Source organism: Rhinolophus sinicus, linkage group LG15, assembly GCF_036562045.2.
Source record: "Rhinolophus sinicus isolate RSC01 linkage group LG15, ASM3656204v1, whole genome shotgun sequence".
Lineage (NCBI taxonomy): Eukaryota > Metazoa > Chordata > Mammalia > Chiroptera > Rhinolophidae > Rhinolophus > Rhinolophus sinicus.
In genome coordinates this window covers 47,310,200-47,324,637 of record NC_133764.1, presented here as the reverse complement: position 1 = coordinate 47,324,637, position 14,438 = coordinate 47,310,200, and the positions used below count along the sequence as shown (strand labels likewise).

At 50.8% G+C, this 14,438-nt stretch overlaps 1 long non-coding RNA gene and 1 other non-coding gene across 5 annotated transcripts in view; one reads left to right on the top strand and one right to left on the bottom strand.

Moving 5' to 3' along the window:
- The window catches only part of LOC109455821 (uncharacterized), a 77,137-nt gene that overhangs the window by 11,199 nt on the left and 51,500 nt on the right, over positions 1-14,438 (bottom strand). For 3 of the 4 annotated variants that reach the window (XR_012492059.1, XR_012492061.1, XR_012492062.1), the window contains one exon: positions 11,770-13,346. This is a non-coding gene — a transcript (uncharacterized LOC109455821). Of the gene's footprint in view, positions 1-11,769; positions 13,347-14,438 lie in introns of those variants that run through there. The other variant, XR_012492060.1, reaches the window with a different exon arrangement.
- On the top strand, positions 4,006-11,736 carry LOC141568839 (uncharacterized). Its single transcript, XR_012492063.1, has 3 exons — positions 4,006-4,036; positions 10,583-10,679; positions 11,623-11,736. It is a non-coding gene; the product is annotated as an uncharacterized LOC141568839 (long non-coding RNA).

Sequence of the window (14,438 nt, the reverse complement as noted above, 5' to 3'; positions counted from 1 at the left end):
GGAGTGGAGGAGGGCCTAGCTAGGAGGGGAGCCAGGATCACATTTACTGAGTGCCTATGATGTACCAGTGAGGAAACTGAGGTTTAGGGAGCTTGTGTGACTTTTCTGAGGTAACACAGCTAGCAAGAAAAATGACAACGTTGTTAGGATTTTGTCATGTACTTCAGACTATCCTAAGCATCATATCTTATCTCATTAATCCTCACAACAACCCTACCAGAGTTCCATTTTACAAATGAGAAAGCTGAGGCTCAGAGAGGTTAAGTAACTTTGCCAAAGCCACACAGCTACTACCTGATAAAACTACTAAGTGATTTTTGACCCGTTGTAGCTGGCCTCCAAAGCCCATGTTCTTGCCACTCCACTCTACAGGCCAACTAAATAGCTGTTTATTCATTGCCAAAATAAAAAATATACATATATATATATATATATATATATATATATATATATATATATATGGAGCCCTTACTTTGTGTCAGGCTTTGTGCCAACATTCTCAAAATGTGCCAGCCAACATTTTTCAAAACCTACGGGATGTAGACCTCTGACCTGGGGGAGAGAGAATCAAGTAACAAAGATACAGCCCCTCCCTGCCAGAGGGATATGACCTCCACAGCAAGGCATCAACCAGGTCTTTGCTGAGAGCTTAGTCTCCCTTTATCTCCTTCACACCGTGCCTCCCACCCAGGGCCCTCCATAGGCCAGCCCTGCAGGGCTGTATGCTTTGGGAGGCAGGTGTCCTGGCTCTGCCAGACTCCCTGGGCAATACGGGTGGGTTGATTTCCCTTTCTAGACCTCCGTCTCCTTAGCTGTGAGATGAGGGAGCTGGACCAAATGATGGCTGCCATCCCTTCCAGCTCTGATGTGCTGCGGGTACCTTGTCTGGGTGGGGTCAGCCAGGCAGCGCTCTGGGTTGATGCCTGGAATGGGTGCAGGATGAGTGGGTGAGGGGCTGAGGAAGCTGCCACACCCCCAGCTGTGGTTTCTGGTGGGGCCACTGTGGCGGCAGGTGGAGGGAAGTGTTTGTCACCCTTCCAACAAAGGCAGTAAAACAAAAGTCTCCCAGGGCACTGTGGGAGCAGGCAGCAAAGGCGCCAAACATAAAGCACACCGCACACCTGCCTTTGATAGGCACCAGCAGCTGCTGAGAGGCCTGGCCTGCAGGTTGCGAGAAAGAGACTCAGATTTCATGCCCAAGCATGCATGCATGCGCGCGCACACACACACACACACACACACACACACACCAGCACATACATGCACATATACAAATAGCACACTCACTCATATGCACAACTGGCTTCACGGGCCTGAGACCTGCGCAGTCACTCAGGGCCCTGAACTCAGAAGGGCTCATGCTGGACTTAATGCTTGGCTGTCTCTGTCTTGAAAGTCTTAGTTTTTGAACAAGAGGCCCAGCATTTCCATTTTGTACCAGGCCTTGCAAGTTCTGTGGCCAGTCCTGCCAGTATACATTTATAAGCACATATATTCACAATATGCTTAAAAGCGCACAAACGTTTGTAGATGAGAGTACATACACTGCATGCATACAGGAGTATAAATACTTGCACACACACACCCACATACAGCAATAGTCCCCTCATCTCTCATGCATACTCACTGGAGCACATACACGACCCATAGGGACGTGGACACTCACAAGTGACACTCAGACACCTGTAGCCATTGGCCCAGTTTGATTAACACTGAGGGGCAGCAGAACAAAGCCGTGGGCACGGCGGGAAAACAGGTTATTTTCTTCTACCCCCCAACAGCCCTAACAGCTACAGCCAGGTTTCTCTCACTGGCCTGGGACTGCCAGCTGGGACCAGAAGAAAGGGAGAGCATGGGAAGTGGAGGGATGGATGGGGAGGGGGCAGGGCAGGAGGTAGAGAGGAGGAAAGACAGCAAGAAATAAGGAGAAAGGCAGAATGGGGTCTCCAGGTGAGTTAGCACAAGCAGTGATCCCATAAGAGTCTAGAAGGTCTTGGACCCAAAGAAGAGGGAACAATGGCCCATCCTCCCCTGCAAGCACAGCCCCGCCCTCCTCCCCCAGAGAGGCAGTCACAAGGGCCCCATCTCTGCTTCTTCCTAGCTACATGACCTTGGACAACCACTTGACTTCCCAGTGCCAGCCTCCTCCCGCTCCACGGAAGGGGGATAATAACGTGCAGATTGCAGGGGTGTGAGGTGCACATGGGTGCTGCACCCTCCTCTCCTGGATTCTGTTCGACACATTGTCTCCTTGTCAGGCTTTGCAATCTGATCCTCCCTTTCAGAAATTCCAGACCTCTCATTAAGAACAGATGTTCAGACGTGTTTATTTCTCATCTTCTCCTCCTCTGCCTCCCCAGCCAGATGTGCACGAGAGGTAGTCAGAGTCTTCTACCATTCCTTCAGGCCCATTTTGATCCCATTGCAACCCCCGTCACGTCAAGCAGGACCTCAAGGCCTTGAGCCTTTGCTTTCTCCTCTACTTTTCGCTCCTAGCCCTAATCTTCCCTATTTAAAACTGTCAGTCTCTGCCCCTTCCCTGAGGGCCCAACAATCTGTTAGGGGGCACCAGACACTAAGGAGTTAATCGGGAAACAAATCCACTCTAAAGGGTGTTCACAGTGCACTGTGCCTCTTCCCCATTAGTCACGCACGTGGAGAAAGGAATGGCCTCCTGAGTGGCCACCAACCAGAACCTTGATTTCACTGGAATTCTTCTAAGGGCATACGTTGCTCAGATCCCCACACGCACTCCCTCAATTTACTGAGAAGGAAAGTGAGTCATTGAAGAGTGAAATGACTCGGGCAAGAGTTAGGGCCTGTGGTCTTTCTGATATGCAGCTCCTATGAGAACAGATAAAAAGCAGTCCTTCCCTGCCCGCCCGCCTCGTCACTCAGGGACACAGATGGTTCCCATTCCCCAGGCGGGTTGGAGGCCCACCAGGGCAGGAGGTCTGGTGACCAGGTGCCCTTGACGGGGAGGATGGGGTAAAACAAGGGATCTGGCACCCAATTCCCATACGGACTTCACTATTTACTGTCTGTGTAAGCTTTACAATTGTCCTATCCTCCCCAGCCTCAGTTTCCCCATCTGATAAAGGGGCGTGATGTTGTTCCAACAGCTTTCTTAGAGCTGTTGGGAAAATTACATTACGTGAGACAGTAGATATGAGAGGTTTTTGTAACAATCAAGTGATGTGATAATAACCCTTTCGTTGGCTTGCTTCATGATCGCTAACGGGGAAATTAACATGGGACAAGGGCCTCATCTTGGTGGTGACAAGAAACGAGGTCTCCAGCCTAGACAGCATCTTTGGGGCGGACAATGATAGAGGCCCTTTCCACGACAAGAACTGGAATAATCCCCTCTCATGTGGGCACCTGCCTTGACCATTTAGGGGTCATGTTTCCACAGGAGATGTAGGGATTAGTTCTCTGACACATGAGAACACAAGGCACTTGCTTTGGTTGCAGAACAAGGCGTTGCGGCACCTGTGTGCTCGTGTCAAGTGGTCCCTAATGGGTCCCCACTGCACCTTTTCTGACCACAGACCCTCCCAGGAAGGGAAGTGGCAGCCACCAGACTTAGCAGGTACAGACTACAGCCTCATTGGGGGGGCAAGCCCAGGGCTTGGCACAGAAGAGGTCAAAAATATTTGTGGAATAAATCTATGAATGGTGAATTTGGGGTCCTCCCACGCCCTTGAATCATAGTTTAAAATCTACCCCCAAACTCCTGTATTGCACAGACATGTCCAGGCAGACTGGCCCCTCTGGGAAGAGCTGTGAGTCAAGGCTTAAGGTAAAGGGGACTTTTCAGACATGCTGTCCTGGAAGAATTCCAGTCAGTCAACAGATGACCTTGCCCTCCAATGTCCACCCCCATCCCCCCAAGCACAGGGTCCAGGCTCTGACGTGGGTTCCTCTGCAAATAGATGCTGTTTCCATGGGAACGAAAACCCCAGTTTGTTTTTCCCTCTGAGGCACTCTGTAATTTCCAGTACAGTCTGTGCAACGTCAGCATCGTAACCTCGGGGTAAGCTGATCCTCTGAGCACGTCCGGCACAGGGCAGCTGAGCTGACCTACAGGCTCCTTTTACAGAAGGGCCTTCAGAAGCAGTGGGCACCAGCCCGCCCCTGCCTGCCTCCCCACTGCATAGGGGTCCCAGCAAAGGGGTGGAGCCAGAGACTAGCCCTTGAACCTCCCTGAGGGAGGCCTGAGGGGTGGAGAGGAGTGGGGGGCAAATGGGGGCTCATTTCCAGGAAGAAGTGGGAGGGAGGAAAAAGTCTGAGTCTGGCAGCCTGGGCCCCAGCGATCTGTAACAGATGATTTCTGGCTGCAGGGGGAGGGGAGGCTGTGCTCTCAGCAGTTGGATCATCAGCCTCTATTGTCTGAGCCTCTGAGGAAACAGCCTGGGAAGCAAAAGCTTAGTGGAGAAGGGAGGGGGGAGGTGATGGTGGACAAGGCAATGGTGAACTTAAAGGACAAGATGAGAAGAGGGCGGAGGGGCTGCCCTTGCCGAAAGATGCTCTGCTGTCTGTCCCCCATCCCATTCAAGCTTAGGGCCTGGGCAGGTCCTCCCCACTCGAACCCTGAGATGACTGTGGCCTACAAGAGACTCACAGCCAAAGACCCAGCTAAGCCACTCAGATTCGTGGCCCATGGAGGCTACAGCCTCTGCCTCCTACCACCTGCAAGTTCCCTCTTCTGCCCCTGGGGTAACATGGCCCAGGGCCCTCAGGGGCCCCAGAAGAACAGTGTGAGGCCAGGACTGGAGTTTGGATGCCTTTGACCTAGGGCCTTGACCTCACTTTCTCTCAGCACCCCAGTCAGCAGCATGGGGCAGAACCATAACACCCACTCTCTCCCCTTCCAAGGTTGTTGTGGGCGAGGTGAGGAAAGCGATGTGAAAGTGATCAGCAGCGGGAGCCCTTGCTGTTGTTGTTATTACCTGTGCGGGGGTGGCCGGTTCGCTCCCTGTGCAGAGGGTTCCACTCCACCCTAGTTTAACCCCAGAGCTCTTCACACTGCGGAGCCCCCACCCCCAGACAGGGCGCCTGCCTTTCCTCAGGCCCAGTTCCCCGATTACTCAGAGTGTCCACCAGGGAGCCTTCGGACCCTGGCAAGGGGCCCAGGCCACAAGGAAAGGGAGAGGAATGCTGAAAGGGAAACAGGATGTGGCCAGCAATGTGCTCTGCCCAGATTGACAGCCGTGGCCGCTGCTTTCTGGGGCCACCATGGCCTGGTGGGCCAGACGGTGGCCCCAGGCCCAACCCTCGCCCTCCTGCCCTCCGCCTTCAGCAGTTGGAGGCCATGGCAGCTCCGGCCGCCTCCTTCCTGCGCTGTGCAGATAACACCACCAGGCAAACCACTGACCTGATTTTCTACAAAAAGGAAAAGATAACAGGGCACTTCTATGTGAGTGGAGCACATGCGTGCGCGCGCGCGCACACACACACACACTGAAAACTTTCTCTGTTTCCTTGACAGGAACCCAAACCTACAAGGGAGGGAGGAAGGGAGGAGGACCCAGAAAAGACTGGAGAGGGGTGTGCAGAGCAGAAGGTCCCTCAGGAGGGAGAGAGGGAGAGAGGGAGGGAAGGAGAGAGGGAGAGAGGGAGAGAGGGAGAGAGGGAGAGAGAGGGGGAGAGAGAGAGAGAGAGAGAGAGAGAGAGAGAGAGAGAGAGAGAGAGAGAGAGAGAAGCTTCTGTGCCAGGAGCTTCCTGGGGTACAAAGCTCAGTGTTTACCTGCGGTGGCGGCCCAAGTTCCTGGAGCTGTCCTGTGTGGGCACAGCGGGTTTGACATGCCTCCCTGCAGGGGACAGTGCCTCCAACACGAGCTGAGTCTCTGTGAGCTGTCTGCTTTTCCCGCTGGGGTGGGCAATAAGCTCAGGCAGGATGGGGCCGCGTCCCATGACTCCCCAGATCCCCCAGCCCTGGCACTGTGCTCAGCGCCAACAAAGGGATTAATAAGACCCTCAACCCCCAAAAGTGCCTGAGAGTCATAGGCGGAAGTGTGCCAAATAAACGAAAGTCTCCCATCCCTACTTACTTTCTCCAAACCCAGGGTCCCACAGGCCTCAAAATGATCTTGCAGCCAGATTCTGCCACTTATACGTGATGAGGTCTCCTCATGGTTAAGTCCTCAATAGTGGGTAACTTATTATTAATCACCATCAAAGGGCAACCACCTTCCTCTGCCCACCTGGCACAGTCTCCACAGGAGTGGCTGAGTGAAGGAGCTTAGCACTCTAGCTACCCACCTACAAGTGGTCTTAGAGATGCCCGGGTCAGAGCCAGAAGGGACACCAGAGGTCACAGGCCAGCGCCTTGGGGACCTGCCTGAGACCTGGAGAGTCCTTAGCCCCCCACTCCCACTCATCCAGCCTCACTATTCATTTGTGGACCAGCCCCAGCTGCACCAGCTGCACCTGGGGCCATATAAGAAATGCAGATGCTCAGGCCCCACACCTGCATTTTGACAAGACCCGTAGTCGAGTCCTCAGCAGGCCAAGGTCTTCTAGGAGCTACTCGTATGCTCTACCCAAAGAGCTGCTCAGCCATGCCCACGAGAGGCTGCAGCCAGCCCACCTCAGTCACCACTGCCTTCCTCCTCCAATCAAAAGAGTCGTATAAGGTTGACATGGTTATAATCTTAGGGGTCCCGGCTGCCTGTGTTGAACATGGGCAGGATGCGACAGCCCCCTCCTGAGCGTGGAGAAGCTCCATGCCCTGGCCTGCCTCTCACCCCACATCCTCTCCACCTTCCAAACTTTGCCCTTGAAGCAAAGTGGGCAGTGGGCCACGCGCAAGGCCTCATCTGGTCTGACCTAAACTTGAAAACCCATCTGGCTCACTCGCTCTCTAGCAGCCGATAGTCACAAAGGTGGCCCAGTGCTGCGGCTCTGCCTGCCCCTGCCTCTTGGCTTGTGTCTCCCAGTGAACCCTGTTCCTGGGACCCGCAGCTGGCTCCCCAGCCCCAGACAAGCACCAAAACCTGGGCCTCCACTCCCTGCAGGCAATCAGCCGGCTTCAGGGAGGGGAGCTGTGCTTGTCAGAAGGCAGTTTGGCTGGATCAGAAAGCCACTAAAAGCTATCAACACCCCTAGGGTGTGAATATCATTGATTCATTTATTGCTATTAACATCTTGGTGTGAATTAGCTACCGTTTGTTTTTTTTTCAATTGGCTGGCAGAAACTGGGATGGGACATCTGGACAGTTATGTTTTGATAGGAGAAGTTAGTCTCAGGAAGCGGAAAGCACAGGTCCAGCTACTTTCCTCCCCTCCCGCCCTACGGAGGCCAGCCACTCGTGCTGTCTCAGCCTCACTCAGTCCTACCATGTTTCCCCGAAAATAAGACCTAGCTGGCTCGTCAGCTCTAATGCGTCTTTTGGAACAAAACTTAATATAAGACCCGGTATTGTATTATATTATATAGACCTGGTCTTATTTTAATATAAAGACCGGGTCTTATACTAATTTTTGCTCCAAAAGACGCGTTAGGGCTGATGGTCCGGCTAGGTCTTATTTTCGGGGAAACACAGTAAAGCAAGGGATATGAAAGCGCCTCCACCGCAGAGGCTTGAGCCTGAGGATGAAAAGAGGAAAACTGACATTTAAGGGGTTCCTCATATGTGTGGGTGACTGCGCAAACTGTGTAACCATTAGCTCATTCTATTCTCACAGCAACACTGTGAGTTGGTTCTGTTATTATTCCCATTTACAGTCAAAGAAACGGAGGCTGGAAGAGGCTAATGTGTACAAGGTCACCAGTTGATAAGTGGCAGAGTCAGAATTAGAGCCAAGATCTGTCCATTTCTCCCACTCCCTGCCAGGTCCAGGAGGTGAGGCCAAGTGAACTTGTTCTCACTCCAAGACCAGGAGACCAGGACTTTGGACAAAAACTGGTGACCTGAGCCTCCATCCTGAAAGCTCTTCCCCACTCTCTCTCCTGCTAGGTAAACTGGAGGGCAGGTGAAGGAGCCAGGTAGGCCTGGGAAGGGGATAGGGCTTCCCCTAACCAGTGCAGGCACAGGGTGAAAAGGACAGGACGGCCTCTCCAGGCTGAGCTCTCAGCAGCACCGAGTATCTGACCCTCTCTCTCCCCCGCCCCCACCCATGCCAATCCCAATATTTAGGAAACTGATGTTTATTAAACACAATGAAATAACCAGGGTGGTTATTTCATTTTACCTTGAGCAGTAGGTGCTATTATCCCACATCACTGAGGAAACTGAGACTCAGAGAGGTTTACCAAGGGGACCCAAAGTCCCACAGCTGGTGGGTGCTGAAGCTGAGAGGCAAGCCCAGGTCTCTGGTTCTCCCTTCAGGGCCGCAGTCCTTTAAGAGTGAGCCTGACTTGATTGTTGAGACCAGAAGCAAGAGTCTCCTGCTCCCTAGTCCGCTGGCCCCTTGAACATGATCAGTGCCACTCTGGGCCCGACTTCTGCACTGCCCTGAAAGCTGGAGGACCTCACTGCAGGGCAGAGGCAGCTTTATGTGTTCCACAAGAGCCAGCCGTCTGTTCCCTTACGATCCTTCCTCTGCTCCAAAACCTTGCAAGGCGCCCTAGTTCCTGCCCAGCAAAACACAAACTTCCCGTACAAACCGTCCTCCATCTAACCCCAAATACCTACCCAGGCTCAGCACCCCCATGAATTCCCTTCACTCCTTTTGTTTCAGCTAAACTGGACTGGTCTGTGTTCCCCCAATGAGGTCTGCATTTTCCTTTCTTTCCACCTTTGCACCTGCTCTTTCTTCCCCCTGAAATCCCCTCCCAGCCATCTCCACCTGTCAAATTTCAATTGTCTTCTTCAGGACCCATTACAAATGCCACCTCCTCCGGGCAACATTTCAATGTGAACTCTCTTTCCTGTAGTTCCCAGTGGGCCTACTTCACAAGGTTTATAGTTCTCTAAAGCATATGTCAGTTGCTCATTGCCCCGGGCTAGCCCGAGTGCAGAGTCCTGGCCGGTTCCTCCGGGAACCCTCCCTGGGCAGGTGCCTAGCAGGTCTGAGTGGAACTGAATTGCCACAGCATCTCTCTGGAGGCAGGTCTTGTACCGAGAGGGCTGGGATGGCTCAAAATGAGACTTGGATTTCCTAGGGTTCGGGGTATTCTTGAACACGGCTCTGCCCCTCTCTGAGGCTGATTAGAGATGCCAGTTCTGTCACCAGGAATCATGAGAAATCTGGGAACAGTGAGCACAGCCAAGGAATGTCCCAGGCACAGCATCTGGAGCCACTTGCTTCTTGGAAGGAGAACAAAGTAGAAAGAGTTGCTACAACCTCTCCCTGCACAAAGGGTGTGGCCCCAAGTGGGCAGACCTCCGGGAAACTAAGCTGCTAGGTGACAACTGGGGGACCCAGGGGTTCCTGAGAGAAGGATTGGGATGGGGTCAGTCAAAGACTCCTTCCCTTCCTCTTCTTCTCTGTTGCTTTTAGTCTCCCCTCCATGAGCCCCAGACTTTCCTCCCCCACTTCTTTTTTTCTTTCCTCGTGTCCTCCTCCTCCATCTCTCACTCCTTATCTCTATGACCACGCACCGCCCTGGACTCCATTGCAGAAAGACCACACATGACTCCAAATTTCCACTCCCTCATCTTGACATTCCAAAATGATCTTGGAAGCCACGTGTTGATGATGGCACAGCTGTCAGCAACCTGGGCTCTGAATGAGCCCCACAGCCAACCTGGTATTTCCTGAGACCATTATAGAAGCAAGAGACAAACTTCTATCATCTCTAAGACATTATACATTCTTGGGCCTATTTGTTACACAAGTTAGCCTATCCTGACCAATACAAGTAGCTACCTATTTACTGAGCACTTCCTATATGCCAGTGACTATATTAAGTGCTTTCCCATTCGTTAGCTCAGATTCATTAATCCTCACAGCATCTCTACAAGGGAGCTACTGTGAAGTCCTCATTTTATAGATGAGAAAACTGGGACTTAGAAAGGTGCAATAACTTGGCCAAAGTTACCCAGTGAGTAAGCTGCATTCTAACTAGAACCAGAGCATATAGCCACCTACAGTGAATTTGATACCTGTCTGATAACCTCCCTTAGATTATTGTCACTGGGATAGTCAGAGTACTGGTCCAATCCCACCTTTGCCCCCTGCAGAGACAAGGGGGAAGGACCAGACAAGAGTCAGACAAGTATCTGATATTTTTTAAAGTAATTACTTTTTAGCTCCCATTTTCTGAAAGCCCACTATGTCCTACATGGAGGAGGGGGGTACTTCACATATGTCAACTCTGATTACTACAGAAAGGCTGCCAGGTAAGTATTTACTTTGCTGATTTAGAAGCAGGCTCTGGAAAGCTAAGTGACCCAAGCAGCCACGTGTGGAAGGAGCTTGGTCTATTGAGATGGCAAGTCTGTTCTACCCCTCCCTTGTCAGGTCACTTCTGCCCCGGGAGGCAGCGGGGCGTTCCCAGCAGGGCAGGGTTGGGGATGGAGAAGCACGTGCGCGCTTGCATGCCTGTGTGCAGGCATAAGCATGCTCGTCCCCACACGACCATATCAGTGTTTTACTGCTTTCCATAACTCAGTCTGTTTTTCATTTCTTTAAGGAAGGGGGTGGAGTGTGACAGAAAAAAAATGGAAGGGAAGAAAATTCCTCAGGCTGAGAGAAGAAAAGATCAGAAAACATCAAAGTCAATAGAAACTGTAAGTATCATGGCCACCTCCCCACCCCCCCACCGCCTTAACCCAGGAGGAAACAGATCCAAAAAAAAAAAGGACTTGCTCAGTGACGTGGGGTCAAAACTTATCATTCTAAACCCCACCAGGGCTCTCCGCACCAACCCCTCTGCCTCAAAGCTCGGAGAGGCTAGAGTACCCACAGTTTCATGGCTCGGCTCAGGCATCACCTCCTCCAGGCAGCCTCCCTTGACCTCTCTTCCACACCCCAGTGCTGAGATGGTTTACTCACTCATCTCTCTCACCCACTAGACTGGGAGAGGGCAGAAACAGATTCTGTCTTTGTCACTCCTGCCTCCTCAGATCTCAGGAGATAGAGCACATAATAGGCACTCAATAAATATTTGTGGAACTGAATGTTCAGATGAGTGAATGGATAAAACAAGTGATGATTAGACATGCTATTATACATAATAATGGCCTCACGTTGCACAGTGCTTTCATTTCTCAAACCATATAGTCTCAATGGAACCTCCATGAGACCCCTGTGACAAGAGAAGAGACATCAGTCATACACACACACACACACACACACACACACACACCAGCACATTCAGCTTCCATCCATGTATATATATATATATGCTCCCGTGTATACATGCAAGTGTATGTAAACATATAGACCCATCCCCTTGCCAACCAGTGAGGAAGAAGTCATGACGTGCTATTTCCTGTTTTATCTGCAGAAATGGAGGCCTCCCCACCCCAAGACACACACACACAATCACACACACACACACACACACACACACACACACACACACACACTGCCTGGTCCCTTCCAAATGCAGGGCTGGTTTTGCCCTTTAGATGGGGGAAAGCAAAAGTAAGCTAGTTGTCCACAAGGGGGCATCCACAGACCATCCGATTCAATGTCTCATATCCAAGATTGCCACCTGTTTGTCCTCAGAGAGACAAGGAGATCTGCAGAAACAACTGAGGCACCTGAGTGGGGTGTTGTGCAGAAACGCAGAGGAAGAAATGGTCAGCCACTGGAGAAACAGGAGTGCAAGATGGAACCTACAGTCAGGCACTAACTAATAGAAATGATAGTAAATGATTTTTATCATTTAATATTTATTCAGTGTTTACCACGTGCAGTCCCATGTGTTGATCTAATCACTTACCATGTAATAACTCATTTAATCCTCACCTCACTTCTGCAAGGTTCATAAATACTATAGTTCCTGTTTTACAGATGACAAAACAAACGTCTCAGAAAGATTAAGTAACAAACTCAGAATTTGAACTCAGGACCTTTTGTCCATAGTTGATGCTGTGAATGGCTCACTCTGCTCCCTTGGCATTAGACCTTCAGACCTCCCACTTCTCAGCCCAGGACTCCGCACTAGACCCCACTTCCCTCATCCCCAAGCCCTTTCGGGTAGTTTTTGAAGGGCCTGGAAGCTGATTCCCTAAGAGTGAATAGCTTGTTGCCCTGAAGTTACCCCCTCATCCGCTCTAAATTGTTGATGTTGAGCTGGCATCATTCCTTTGAAAGCAATTCCCAGCAACACCCATAAAGCTGTTCCTCTTCCTTTGACCCAATAATCTCAGTCCTGGGAACTTATTCCAAGGAAATAATTCAAACGGAAGCCAAGTGTTATCTGCATAAATGCATGCACTGAAGTCTTTCTTTAAAGGTGAAAAACTAGGAGCCAGACTAGGGAAGTGGTTTAGTAAATGGGGACATCAACACAATAGGCAATCAGGCCTGGGAATCCACAGCTGTAGACTGTGGTGGGAATGGGGAAAATGCTTTTACTATACAATGTGTCACCATCACACTCCCACCTAACTAGCTAATTCAACTAATCATGTTTATCAAAGAGAGAGAGAGAGAGAGATCTGTTCATGTTCAAAACAGATTCTTAGCCTCCACTGACCCCAAAGAAATGAAAGAGAAGTTGAAATAAATAACAACAATATCAAATTAAATAATTCTTGGCTTTTGAGTTTCCAAGGCCCCAGCCCCTACTGGCCTACAGGAGCTTCTGGCAGTGATTTTGATCATTGGTTATTGTGATTTTCACCTTTCACACTATACTATGATACAATTCTTCATATTATATTCTGCAAAGATAACTGGTATGGTTTCTGTTTTCTGACTGGACACCAACGGAGACATTCAGACCATGGACCCTAACGTACAATGTTTTCCTCATATTGATAAGTGATAATAGAAGACTTCAAAATTATAGTGTGCCCACCATGATTTCAACTGATGTGAATATACACATTAGCATGCGATAGGCATGATTGTCATTATGTATTTCCAAATTATACTTTGTATTTATTACCTATTACTGCAAATTACCCTAAAGCTTACGTGTCTTAAAATAACTCTGTTTCTGAAGGTCGTGAATCCGGGTGTCGTTCAGCTGAGTCCCCTATTTCAGGGTTTCTCACAGGCGACAATCCAAGTGCTGTCCAGGGCTGTAGTCATCTCAGCATTCCACAGGGTTAAGATCCGATTCCAAGCTCACTCACGTGGTTGGTTGTTGGCTGAATGCAGTTCCTTAAGGGCTACTGGGCTGAAGGTCTTGATTTCCTTGCTGCCTGTTGGCCAGAGGCCGCCCTCAGTTCCTTGGCATGTGGGCCTCTCCATAGGGCAGCTCCCAACATGACAGCTGGCTTTATGACAGCAAGGAAGAGAGAAGAGTCACGGAGAGAGAGAATGCAAGCAACATGGAAGTCAGTCTTTCTTAGCCTAATCTCAAGAGTGACATTCTCCCCCTCTGCCATGTTTTACTCATTAGAAGCAAGTCCGCTCCGAGGGAGGAGACTACACAAGGACGTGTGGTATGCCTACCCCATACTTGAACACGTATAACATCTTCTCAAGTATTTGCAAACATTGCTTATCTAATATGGAGATTTTCTAAACCTGTCGGTGAACTCCCACACCTTTTTCTCACAGGCCACAGCGCCCTTGTCCCCTGCCCCCGTGAAGCTAATGTCCATGGCATTATGGCATCTTATTCCCATCACACTTAGCAGAAAACTCCTGCGCCTGCGGTATCAGGTTAGGGATGAGGGGTGGGGAGGTGTGTGAGGATGGGGGCAACAGAGACACTTCCAAAAGGCAACCCAGGTCTCCACCTTTGAAAAAGGCTCAGATGGTCCTTGCCCCAAGGGCATTCGCATTGCTTTTTTCTCTTAACCAGCCCAACAAGGCCTGGCCAGAAGGGGCCTTATCTACTCTCTCCAGGCTCAGCTCACCCCTTCTGTCGCAGCTCTCTGAATTCCAACCACACTGGTCTTTCCCTCCACTCTGCATTTGCTGGTGCGTTTTCCTCTCCCGGACCCCCACCCTGCCCCGAAGCCTCACCGGCCTAACTTCTACAGAGCGTTCGGCCTCAGTTTGGACACCATGTCCTTGCAGAGGCCTTCCCTGAGCCTCCAGGCTAGACCAGGTGCCCTCCCTGGAAATTTCTGATTCTGGCCAGGAATGGCATTTTTCAACAAGCCCGGGCAATTTTTTAAATAGTACAAGTTTGGGAGACCCTGCCCACGGCTGTCACAGGCTGTCACAGAACTCTTCCTTCGCCTACCTTACTCAACACACCAGGAACTGTTTCCCTCAGGGCCAGGGCCACTTCTGTCTTGTCTAAGCCCCGTGGGGGTGAGAAGGGAAGGGAGAGGGCAAGCAGGAGGGAGATGGACACAAAAGGCCAGCATGAAGGTGGGTGGAGTGGATGAGCACATTGATTCTGATGTGGGCAG